The sequence below is a fragment of the Macaca fascicularis genome, chromosome 10, assembly GCF_037993035.2.
Source record: "Macaca fascicularis isolate 582-1 chromosome 10, T2T-MFA8v1.1".
Classification (NCBI taxonomy): Eukaryota; Metazoa; Chordata; class Mammalia; order Primates; family Cercopithecidae; genus Macaca; species Macaca fascicularis.
In genome coordinates this window covers 14,104,888-14,117,180 of record NC_088384.1, presented here as the reverse complement: position 1 = coordinate 14,117,180, position 12,293 = coordinate 14,104,888, and the positions used below count along the sequence as shown (strand labels likewise).

General features: G+C 54.1%; 1 long non-coding RNA gene across 1 annotated transcript; it reads left to right on the top strand.

Annotated features, from left to right (window-relative positions):
* The first annotated feature begins 595 nt into the window (after positions 1–595).
* On the top strand, positions 596–4,893 carry LOC141407836 (uncharacterized). Its single transcript, XR_012418760.1, has 2 exons — positions 596–748; positions 3,084–4,893. It is a non-coding gene; the product is annotated as an uncharacterized lncRNA (long non-coding RNA).
* Positions 4,894–12,293: the final 7,400 nt, after the last annotated feature.

Below are 12,293 nucleotides of genomic sequence, written 5' to 3'. Positions count from 1 at the left end.
TAGTAGAATCGGGGTTTCGTCATGTGGGCCAGGCTGGTCTCGAACTCCTGACCTCAGGCGATCTGCCCACCTCAACCTCCCAAAGTGTTGGGATTACAGGCGTGAGCCAACGCACCCAGCCAAGAACTTAATTTAGATCCCCGGTCCTGTAGGCCCCTGAGGAGGGGGCATTTGAACTGAGCAGAAAACAGCCTCTCACTTCTCTGGGGAAAGAGTATTCCCTGTAGAAGGAAGGGCAGCGCCAGGGCGACAGGTATGGAAATGAAAGGACTTTGTAAACCCTGGAGGGCTGTGCACCTGGCAGGAGGTGCTATTATTATTATTATTATTTGTTTTTTTGAGAGGGAATCTCGCTCAGTCACCCAGGCTGGAGTGCAGTGGCGCAATCTCAGCTCATTGCAAGCACCGCCTCCTGGGTTCATGCCATTCTCCTGCCTCAGCCTCCTGAGTGGCTGGGACTACAGGCGTCCGCCACAGCGCCCAGCTAATTTTTTGTATTTTCAGTAGAGACGGGGTTTCACCGTGGTTCCGATCTCCTGACCTTGTGATCCGCCCACCTCGGCCTCCCAAAGTGCTGAGATTACGGGCGTAAGCCACAGTGCCCAGCCTATTATTTGTTTTTTGAGATGGAATCTTGCTCTGTCACCCAGGCTGGAGTGCGGTGGTGCAATCTCAGCTCACAGCAACCTCCACCTCCCAGGTTCAAGCGATTCTCCTGTCTCAGCCTCCAGAGTAGCTGGGATTACAGGTAAGCGCCACCACGCCCGATTAATTTTTGGATTTTTAGTAAAGATGGGGTTTCACCATGTTGGCCAGGCTGGTCTGGAATGCCTGACCTCGTGCTCTGCCCACCTCGGCCTCCCAGAGTGCTGGGATTACAGGTGTGAGCCACCGTGCCTGGCCAGGAAGTGCTATTACTATCAGTGTCACTATGTCCAGCAGGGAGGAGGCAGGGATGTCAGGCAGATAACACCACAGCTAAGGGTTGCCCCTGCCTCCCGTTCCCTTCACTTGCTGCCCTAGAGAACGCCAGGCTGGCCAGCTAGCATGTGTGGGCCTTTGCTCTACAAAGGGCGTTCACTCTGGCCCAACTTGTTTTTGCCTTTGATCCTCCCAACAACTGTGGAATAAGGCAGGCAGGGTATGTGATCACATATACCCATTTGATGGATGGGGAAACTGAGGTGGGGTGCAGGATGGTGGGGGCGTCTCACTAAGATCACCCAGCTCATTCATGGCAAAGCTGGCCAGGTGTAGTGGCTCATGCCTGTAATCCCAACACTTTGGGAGGCTGAGATGGGAGGATCACTTGAGCCCAGGAGTTCGAGACCAGCCTGGGCAACATAGCACGACCACGTCTCTACAGTAATTTAAATATTAGCCAAGCTGAGCATGGTGGTAGGCACCTGTGATCCTTGTTACTCAGGAAGCTGAGGAGGGAGGATTGCTTGAGCCTGGGAGGTCGAGGCTCCTGTAAGCCATATTCATGCCACTGTACTGCAGCCTGGGCAACAGAGCAAGACCCTGTCTCAAAAAAAAAAAAATAGACCAAGCTGAGCCATGTAACCAAGTAGCCCAGTTCCCAGGCTAATCCATTTGCTCTGAGATGGTTCCTTGGGAAGCCATCCTTGACCCTCCCAAAAAACATTTTCTGCCTCACCCCAGCATCTGTCCCAGTGCCCACAAACCAGATGAGCTTCTCTCCAGCACACAGACTCCACCAGGAGGTGCCAGCCACCCCTCAGGCTCCAGCCAGAGAAGAATGTGGCCTGACCCTCCCCGTAGGAGCTCTGGCCAGCAGGACTTGGCAGAAGAGAGGCCGGCTGAGTCAACAAGAGGCTGGCAGGGGCTCAAGCTGCCCACTGAGGGGGAGTCAGAGATCCAGAGGGGGCTGCCCATTCTCCAACTCTCACTCTCTGTGAGATCCCCCCTCCTGCTTGGTAGGCGCCAGCCAGCCGGGTTAACCCCTGCAGACCCAATCGGGGAATGGCCTGGTGAGAATCCACTGTCAATCTCCTTTGGAACGGTGGTGTGGGACTTCAGACAGGTCACTTCACCTCTCCGGGCAGTTTCCTTGCCTGTGAGATCCTCCACTTGCCCATGAGGATGTTGTCAGAGTCTTTATGAATTCATAAAGATGACTCTGCACATAAAACCCTAAACCATTGCGTCCCCTCTTCTGCAACCTGGGAGTGTGAACTTCTGAGTTCAAAGGCGGCGGCTGGGCCAGGCGCGGTGGCTAACGCCTGTAATCCCAACACTTTGGGAGTCCGAGGCAGACAGATCACCTGAGCTCAGGAGTTTGAGACCACCCTGGGCTACATGGTGAAACCCCATCTCTACTAAAATACAAAAAATTAGCCAGGTGTGGGGGTGGGTGCCTGTAGTCCCAGCTACTCCAGAGGCTGAGGCACCAGAATCGCTTGAACCGGGAGGTGGAGGTTGCAGTGAGCCAAGAGCGCACCACTGCACTCCAGTTTGGGCTACAGAGTGATACTCTTTCAAAAAAAAAAAAAAAAAAAAACACCACAAAGGCAGTGGCTGTGCCCTGCTGCCAGGTGCTGAGCTGGGGCTTCATGAGCGTTTGCTGTGAAGTGAAAGTTAAGTCCGTGAAACAAATGAGAAAAGTACAACGAGCTTGAGCCTCTGCAATGATTACAACACACCCCCAACCTGTTTCTAAAGTTCCTTTCGCAGACATGTTTGATCACAGGCACTTTTTATTTGTTTGTTTTTGGGTGTTTTTTTGTTTGTTTGTTTTTTTGTTTGTTTTGAGACGGAGTCTTGCTCTGTCACCAAGCTGGAGTGCAGTGGCGTGATCTCAGCTCACTGAAACCTCCACCTCCCGAGTTAAAGTGATTCTCCTGCCTCAGCCTCCCGAGTAGCTGGGTCTACAGGCGCCCGCCACCATGCCTGGCTAATTTTTGTATTTTTAGTAGAGACGGGGTTTCACCATGTTGGCCAGGCTGGTCTCAGTCTCTTGACCTCGTGATCCGCCCACCTGGCCCTCCCAAAGTGCTGGGATTACGGGCATGAGCCACTGCGCCTGGCCAACCACAGGCATTGTTACTCCCACTTGACAGATGAGAAAACTGAGGCACGGGGAGGCTGAAGAACTTGCCCAAGATCCACAGCTGGGACTACTTGGAGCCAGGTCTTCTTCTGACTTTCGGCAAAGGGAAGCATCTGGGGAACTCTCTGTTCTCAGAGGTGGAAGGAGGAGCAGTGAGCAGAGGTTATGAGGAGTTGATTTCTGCTCCATTTCAGGGAGAAATTCTTGGCTGGCAGAGCTGTCCTCCTGGGGCAGTGGTGAGCTTCCAGTCACCAAAGGGATGTAAGTAGAGGCAACAGCCATCAATCAGGGAAGCTTCTGAATAATTCCTGCCCCAGAAGGATGTGTGTACAGGACGTAAGTTTCCTCCTCACCCGTGGAGACCAGGGGAGATCATGATCCCTCCGAGCATGGTCCCAGAGCCTTTGCCCTCAAGGCAGCAGGCCACTGAGGGGCGACAGACCTGGACTCAAATCCAGCGTGATCATTTCCAAGCCATGAGAGGTTACTTCACCTCCGTGGCCTCAGTTTCCTCATCTGCACAATGGCATTGTGAGGATCAGAGTAAATATAAGTGGAACTTCAAGTTCTGAGCTGTGTCTGGCAATCAGGAGATGCTCAGTTAATGCTCCTCCTGCTTCTGCTGTTCTTCTTATCATCAGTCCAGGAAAGAGAGGAGGAAACCAGGAGCTAGGAAGCAGGTTTGGGGCATAGGAGGTTGCTGGATGAACCCAGGACCTAGAGCCAGGAGCGCCAGGTCCGACTCCCAGTCTTTGATGAACAGGCAGGTGCCGTGGGCAAAAGGTGTGTTCGCTTGTCCATTTCTGTCCATTTCTGTCCATTTCTGTCTCTGCCACACAAAGGAGATCATGAACATGGAAGTGCTTCATTAACCAAAGTGGACGGGCTTTTGTTAGAAGAAAACAGAGAGATCCATGTGTCCAGGAATGAGCACATGGCCATGGGGTGAGGAAGGCGCCCCCACGGCCCACCCAGGCAAGGCCACGTGAAGCCCCCAGGGCTGGGGCAGGCTGGAGGAGGCCATGCAGGAGATGGTCAGGGCAAAGCAGGACTGGCCTGCAGCCCATGGGCCTATCTCTTAGACCAGGCTGAGCCACAGAGAATAGGCCATTGTTTCTGCTCCTCAAAGGCTTTTCCTGTCCCCCCTGCATGCCCCTCCTCTCTCCACCCCACCCACCTCAGAGTGAGAACAAAGGTCTCCTGGAGGACCCCTCCCCACCACCCTTCCATCCAGGCCTCAACCACCTGGCCCAAGTCTGGAGAGCGCACTCTCATCACCCAGGGACAACAGGGTCACTTGGCCCTGACCCCTTCTGCTGCCCCTCCCACCCCCTCGAACTACAGCCGCGGACCCCCACTCCGCCCTCAGTCCATCCATCTGTCTGTCCTCCTCAGGGGTGGGGCTGGAGGAACTGACCCCACATCCTTCCTCAACCCCCCTCCAACTTCTTGCTCTCCAGGAGAAAGGGAGCCAGAGGGGTTGTGGGGGCCTCCCCACCCCCATTTCCCTGCGGACCAGTGAACAAGAAACCAGAGCTGGGTCGGCCTGGAAGGCTCCGCCTGAGAAAGCTCTTCCACAGGCCAGCTCTTTTCCCAGAGCCTGGAATTCCAGAGGCGTTTCCGGCTCTGACAGCTGTCTCTTGGAGACGTGCCCTCCCCGTGGGCCTCACAGCCACGCCCTCCAAAATGCCCCTGGGATTAACTCCCATCCTGACCCTACTGCTCCCAAGAATCCTTTCGCACCCAGACACCACCTCGAGGAGCAGCTGGGTGACACAGATAGGGACGAGGAGCAGCTGGGTGACACAGATAGGGACGCATCTGCCATCACTCGGCCCCCAGGCTACTCCCTAGCCTCAGGCCAGGCTCTGACTCCCGCATGTCTCAGTCATCACTGTGGCTGACACACCTTGGCTGCGTATACCCATGTCAGACACACACAGTGTTCCCAGCCTGGCTTTCACTGTTTGCACACAGCCTCATACATCTATAGAGCCTCGCTCATCCTACCTCCTCCAGGCAGTCTTCCTGGAAGCCCTGCCAAGTCGGTGCTGAGCCTTACCTGTCTGTGAGCCTGTTTCACCCTGTTAGGCTGAGAGATGGCACACACTCAACAGATGCTCACCCACACTGAAGCCAGCCATGGAGTGTGTGGCAGCCCAGGACTCCACTGCACACTCGCATGCAACCCCGACAAGTCTATTGTCTCCGGGCCTCAGTGGCCTCAGAAGCCTTATTATTATTATTATTATTTTCAGTTGCCCAGGCTGGAGTGCAGTGGCACATCTCAGCTCACTGCAACCTCCACCTGCCAGGTTCAAGCGATTCCTATGCCTCAGCCTCCCTAGTAGCTGGGATTCCTGGCATGCGCCACCACACCCAGCTAATTTTTGTATTTTTAGTAGAGACGGGGTTTTGCCACATTGGCTAGGCTGGTCTCGAACTCCTGACCTCAAGTGATCTGCTGGCCTCAGTCTCCCAAAATGCTGGGACTACAGGTGTGAGCCACTGCGCCTAGCCCCCAGGAGCCTTCTGAGAACCCTGAAACCGCCCCCATTCCCGATCAAGTGTTGACTTGTGGGGATCTGGAGTCAGAGGAAGGAACCAGAGAGCCAAAGGGTCCTTCCAGGAGGGTCTCCATCTCCTGGCTCTTTCGGAACACATTCCTGTCATCAAGGGCCACAAGGGAAAAAAAAAAAAAAGCAAAACTAAAAACAGCATTAGAAAGGGTTGCCCCCAGCCTCTGCTAATGAGGAAGCCCCATCAAGGATCCTGAGTCACCCCCGGGGTCTGTGATCCCCGAGGACCACCATCACTGGGTGGGGCAGTGGCCCAGCCTAGCACCCAACACTACCCTCCCTGTGTGTGGCATTCAATGCCTCTCCTGCGTCCTCCACAGTAGACCCAGCTCAACTTCTAGCCTTCCAGAACCAGATCATGAACCGCCCTCAGGTGTACCCATTCCCACTTCCACCTCTCTGCTGAGGGCGGTTCTGTCCCCAACTTCACCTACAGACAATCTTACCCCAAGACAGAATGCCCAACTCAAATGCCACCTTCTCCAGGAAGCCTCCCTGGCCCTCCTCAGTCGGTCTTCTGCCTCCCTGGTCCCTTCAATGGCTGCTTCGACCTTTCATCACCACCAGTCTCCTGGGCTCTGTCTTCCCCAGCAGACTCTAAGTGTCTTGAAATTAGGGCCCATGTTCCTTACCGCTGCCCCCTCAGAAGGCACCTAGCCCAGGGCCTGCTGCAGCCGCTACCCATTTACCAGGTGTTCAATGAACCTGCCTACCGGTAAAGGGAAAATAATAAAGTCATAACAGGCCAGGCGCAGTGGCTCACACCTGTAATCCCAGCACTTTGGGAGCTTGAGGTGGGTGGATCGCTTGAACCCAGGAGTTTGAGACCAGCCTGGCCAACACGGTGAAACCCCGTCTCTACTAAAAATATAAAAATTAGCCGGGTGTGGTGGTAGGCACCTGTAATCCCAGCTACTTGGGAGACTGAGGCACGAGAATCACTTGAACCCGGGAGGCAGAGGTTGCAGTGAGCCAAGATCACCACTACTGCATTCCAGCCTGGGTGACAGAACGAGACTCCATCTCAAAAAAAAAAAAAAAAATGGTCGGGTGCAGAGGCTCACGCCTGTAATCCCAGCACTTTGGGAGCTAAGGCGGGTGGATCACCTGAGGTCAGGAATTCAAGACTAGCCTGGCCAACATGGGGAAACCTCGTCTCTACTAAAAACACAAAAATTAACTGGGCGTGGTTGCAGATGCCTATAATCCCAGCTACTTAGGAGGCTGAGGCAGGAGAATCGCTTGAACCCAGGAGGCGCAGTTTGCAGTGAGCCGAGATGGTGCCATTTCACTCCAGCCTGGGCCACAGAGCAAGACTTGATCTAAAAAAAGAAAAAAAGAAAGAAAAGAAAAGAAAAGAAAAGAAAGAAAGAAAGACATTATAACAGCTACCCTTCCTTGACCATAACTACAGGTCAGGCAATGAACTTTATGACTTATTACAGATAATGGAGCTGAGACCAATGCTGAGAACTGACTTATCCAAGGTCACTCTGCTAGTGAGAGACAAAGTCCTGATTTGCACTCACGTTTTTCTGACTTGGCAATGCACACTGGGTCGCAGAGGGGAGAGCATGGGGTCAGCCTCCTTGGCCCATTGCCCATCTTCCCTAGGTGTGAGGTCACCTCTAGAGAACTAGGTCACAGCACAAACCTCTTGAAGAGTCCAAAGCTGCCCCCTTCCCCTGCAGTGCCCAGGTGTGCCTGAGCCCCCGCAGGGGTCTAGCCAGTGATTATCCCTGGATTGGTCCCAGGAGGAGGGTACCTACTCTCGGTTGGCTCAGTCAAGGAACGAGGGACAAGGATTCCTATGTTGGTCCTAATCATCCATTTCCCAGTGTGCCAGGAGCACAGAGCATGTGCAGACATCACTGTCTCATCAGCGATCTCACTCAGAAATAGACACCAACATGGAGGATGGACCAGATGCAGTGGGGAGGCTCATTTTGAAGGAGTTCTTCCAGGAGAAGGTGACATTTCAAAGCAGTCTTTGGCCGGGCATGGTGGCTCATGCCTGTAATCCCAGCATTTTTGGGAGGCCAAGGCGGATGGATCACCTGAGGTCAGGAGTTAGAGACCAGCCTGGCCAACGTGGCAAAACCCCATCTCTACTAAAAATACAAAAAATACAAAAAAAAAAAATTAGCTGGGCTTGATGATGGACATCTGTAATCCCAGCTACTCAGGAGGCTGAGGCAAGAGAATTACTTGAAGCCTGGAGGCAGAGGTTGCAGTGAGCTGAGATCACGTCATTGCACTCCAACCTGGGCGACAGAGCAAGACTCTGTCTCACAAAAAAAAACAAAAAAAAAACCCCCACAAAAAAGCAGTCTTCAAGGGTATTTTGCCTCCAGGTAACCCACTGATGAGATGAGTGAAGTGCATGTATGTGAGAAAGATGGAGACGTGCTCAGACACCCACATTGGTCAGCAGGGACCAGGTATGAGTCAGTGTGAGGGCATTACAGGATGGAAGTGGAAGGCGTAGATGGACAGGTGGGTGAGTAGATGGCCACGGGTATGGGCAGTGGATCAAGCGATGCTGGATAGAGTGGGTGGGTGGGTGTACAGGTGGGTAAATGGATGATGGAGTGGAAGGATGCATGGGTGTGTAGGTGGCTGGATGGGTGGGTGAGTGGATGGATGGATGAACGGGGGGATAGGCAGTGTGTCAATGGAGGGGTGGGTAAGTAAGTGGTTCCGTGCTTGGATGTGTGTGAGTGGCAGATCAAGACATGGACAGGAAGTAGGTGGGTAAATGGGTGCATGGAGGGGAGGGCAAATGGATGGACAGGAGAGTGGGCAGTGGTAGATGGATGAATTAGCAATTGCATTGGTGGATGGATGGACCAGTGGATACTCAAGAGCTGGAGAACAGGAAAGACCAATCAGTGGGTCAATGAGCAGATGCATTAACTGACCAAAAGCCCAGCCAGACTTTGGGGGTACAAAGGGGACATGCACCCTAGGGAGGGGCTAATAGTTGTGGCCTCAGTTCAAGGCTCCCATCCCAAACCTCCCTGGAACCTGGAAGCAGCCACTAGCATCCCTGGGTCCCCAAGGACGAAGTACTTCTCCCTACCTGTGGCCTGCCCCCTCCTCCCTGGCTCTATAGACTGCTCCCTGCCCAGGACCTGCCTCCTTCCCTTAGACCCCTTGCCTTGGCCAACCCAATCTGCTGGGCTGAGTGGAGGGGGCAGCTGAGCTCTGGGACTGTAGCCTGAGGAGCCTGGTTCCTTCAAGACAGGGAGGTAGGGGATCCTGAGCTCCGGGCAGTTGGTTCACCTAGCAGCTCCCAGTCCCCAGCTGGGAGGCATTTGTTCTGCATTCTGCACGGTGATTACAGTCCTGCCGAGGTTAACCCCTGCACTCCTGGGCACAGCCTCTCAAAGGGAAGTAAGGGGACTGCAGGAAATTGGGGAAGGAGAAAAGCATGAGAAAGGGAGACTACTCAACCCTGGATCCTTCCTGGGGATATTGAAACTTCTCCCTTTCTCCCGTTTTCCAGAGGGAAAACATGAGTCAGATCCTTAAATCAGGAGTGGAGCCAGGAACGAGGGCACAGCCTACATGGAGATAGATTTCTATCTGGAGACAGGCTGCAAAGGAGGGAGAGGGCTCCTCTCTGCCTTAGCTTACCCAGATGTAAAAGGGGGCAAGAATTCCTGATTCACAGGTTTCCTGTCAATGAGCTGGAGAAGACAAAGCATGTGGCATATAGTAGGGAGGTTCTCAACCACTTTTTCTTTCCTGCCGGCCCTCCCTGCCCACGGGTGAAGAAGATGGAGCAAGCATGGGGCAGGTTGTAGCCACTTCCATCAGGACTGCTTGCTCGGTCATCTGCCTGGGGCTCACAACACCCAACTAGTAAATACCCACACTGCTATTATACCCATTTCAGAGATGAGAAACTTGAGGTTCACATGGGCCAAGTGCTTTGCCCACGGTCAGCCACTAGGCCAGGATTTGAGCTCAGGGCCTTTGACATTGCACCAAACTGCCTCCTTTACCACCGCTCTAGGGATCCTCTGACTAGAGTGACGTGTAATTGATTGTCTAAACAGGTCACCTTTGAGAATGAAAGGAAGTGCTATTAATAATTACGCTGGAACAGTATGTGTAATCTGGGCTGTCCTAGGCAAACTGGAAAGTATGGCCATCCTGTCAAAGTAGGGGGTTTTACGCAAATCACTTCACTTATCTGCAAATGGGACACCATGGCAGGACTTTCCCCATGGGGCTCTCACAAGAATTAAATGTCATAATGCTTGTTAAGGAGCTACAGGACTTGGTATGCATCAGGTGCTCATTAAGTGCTGGTTACTGCTGATGCAATTAATAGTAACAACCACAGCATCACTAGTTATTTGCTTCCATCACTGTCCTTCCAGTCCATTCTTCACTCACAGTCAGACTTCTGTTTTGTTTTTTGTTTTTTTGAGACAGAGTCTCGCTCTGTCGCCCAGGCTGGAGTGCAGTAGCATGATCTCAGTTTACTGCAACCTCCATCTCCCAAGTTCAAGCAATTCTCCTGCCTCAGCCTCCTGAATAGCTGGGATTACAGGCGCCCACCACTATGCTTGGCTAATATTTGGTATTTTTAGTAGTGACATGGTTTCACCATGTTGGCCAGGCTGGTCACGAACTCCTGACCTCAAGTAATCCGCCCGCCTCAGCCTCCCAAAGTGCTGGGATTACAGGCGTGAGCCACCGCAACTGGCACTTTTTTATTTTTATTTTTTAAGACGGAATCTCGCTCTGTTGACCAGGCTGCAGTGCCGTGGTGCGATCTCAGCTCACTGCAACCTCTGCCTCCTGGGTTCAAGCAATTCTCCCCGCCTCAGCCTCCCGAGTAGCTGGGATTACAGGCACCTGCCACCACGCCTGGCTAATGTTTGTATTATCAGTCAAGACGGAGTTTTAGCGTATTGGTCAGGCTGGTCTCAAACTCCCAGCCTCAAGTAATCTGCCCACCTTGGCCTCCCAAAGTGCTGGGATTACCGGCGTGAGCAACCACGCCTGCCAACAGTCAGTCTTCTAAATCTACACCTGCCAGTGCTGCCTGCTGGCTCACTGTCCCGATGCTGTTTCAATTCTCCATGGGACAAAATGCTCCTGGGCCGGCCCCCAGGGAAAGAGTTCCTACTGCTGTGCCACTTGAGCAAATGCTAGAATGCTTTGTGCCTCCGTTTCCTCATTTGTCCAGCTGCAGGAATAGCTCCTTCCCTTGGCGGCCAGCATGGGGATTCAGGGAGCCCGTGGAAGAGGCCTAGCCCCTGGGTGAACAGTAAAGACCTTGTCTCCTCCACCTGTGGGTAAATACGGCTCCTCGTCCCCTGCCACAATAGCGCTCAGCCAGTCTCCTCCAACCAGGTTTGCCTCCGCTGCCGGGTCCTCCGCTCCCAGCCTTTGCTGTGCTGTCCCCCTGCCAGCTGTGCACGATGCATTTCCATTGCCCTTCCCTCTGCCTACACGTCCTTTAAGACTTAACTCACAACCGCGCAGTGGCTCACACCCATAATCCCAGCACTTGGGGAGGCCGAGGCAGGCGGATCACCTGAGGTAAGGAATTCAAGACCAGCCTGGCCAACATGGCGAAACCCCCTCTCTACTAAAAAATACAAAAATTAGTCGGGCGTGGGCGGGTGCCTGTAATCCCAGCTAGTCTGGAGGCTGAGGGAGAATCGCTTGAACCGGGGAGGTGGAAGCTGCAGTGAGCCGAGATTGTGCCAAGGCACTCCAGCCTGAGCAACAGAGCGAGACTCCGCCAAAAAAAAAAAAAAAAAAAAAGACAACTCCGGTATCATCTCCTCTAGGAAGCTTTCCTGAGGCCCCAGGACCTCAGGCAGTGTTATGGACCTCCCTGTGCCCTGACAGCCCGAGGACTCTATAGTCAGAGGAGAGTAGTCAGAGGAGGGCACGACAACAGGAGGCGGGGGCCAGAATCTATCTCCCCTCCTTGATGATGGCACAGGGTCCCGGGTATGGCTGATTCCTTGCCCCCCCCCCATGGAGGTGGGGGGGCGGGATCTGACCTCATTTACCTGCCAAGCAAGCCTCCTAGGTGCTCTTGGAGCAGGGGACACTTGACACAACATCTGATGCTGCTATTATCTATCCCACTTTCAGATCAGGAAACTGAGGCAGAGAAAGGTAAGTAGTGACTGAGGCAGGACAGGAGCCCAGGCTGTCCGGCTCCAGGGTCCCGGCCTTGACTCTACCAGTCGCCCCAGTGTGGCTGTCTTCCTCCTGGGCACCGCGAGGCCTGTACCGGCTGGAAGGGAAAGAGAATCCGGAGGAAAGGAGTGGGCATGTCATGCTTGTAAACATCAAAGTTTAAAGGCCCAGGCATTCAGGGCCTCCGATCGAGCTTCCCGATTCCCCAAACTCCCGCAGGGCGCTGCTGGAGGGCCCAGGAGGGAGGAGAGTTCATCAGGCCTGGACGCCCCAAGGCCACGCGGGGAACCGGTGGAGGAGGGGTTGGCGGCCGGGGACCGGAGTCGCCTCCCCGGGGCAGCCCGCACGTTCCTCATCTGACCCTGGCCGGGGTGGCGAGGAGAGAGGCCTGGCCTGGCCCCCCAGTCGCGTCCCCGCCAGCTCTCGGCGGCGGCGAGGACGGTGCCGAGGAGGGGGCCGGGGAG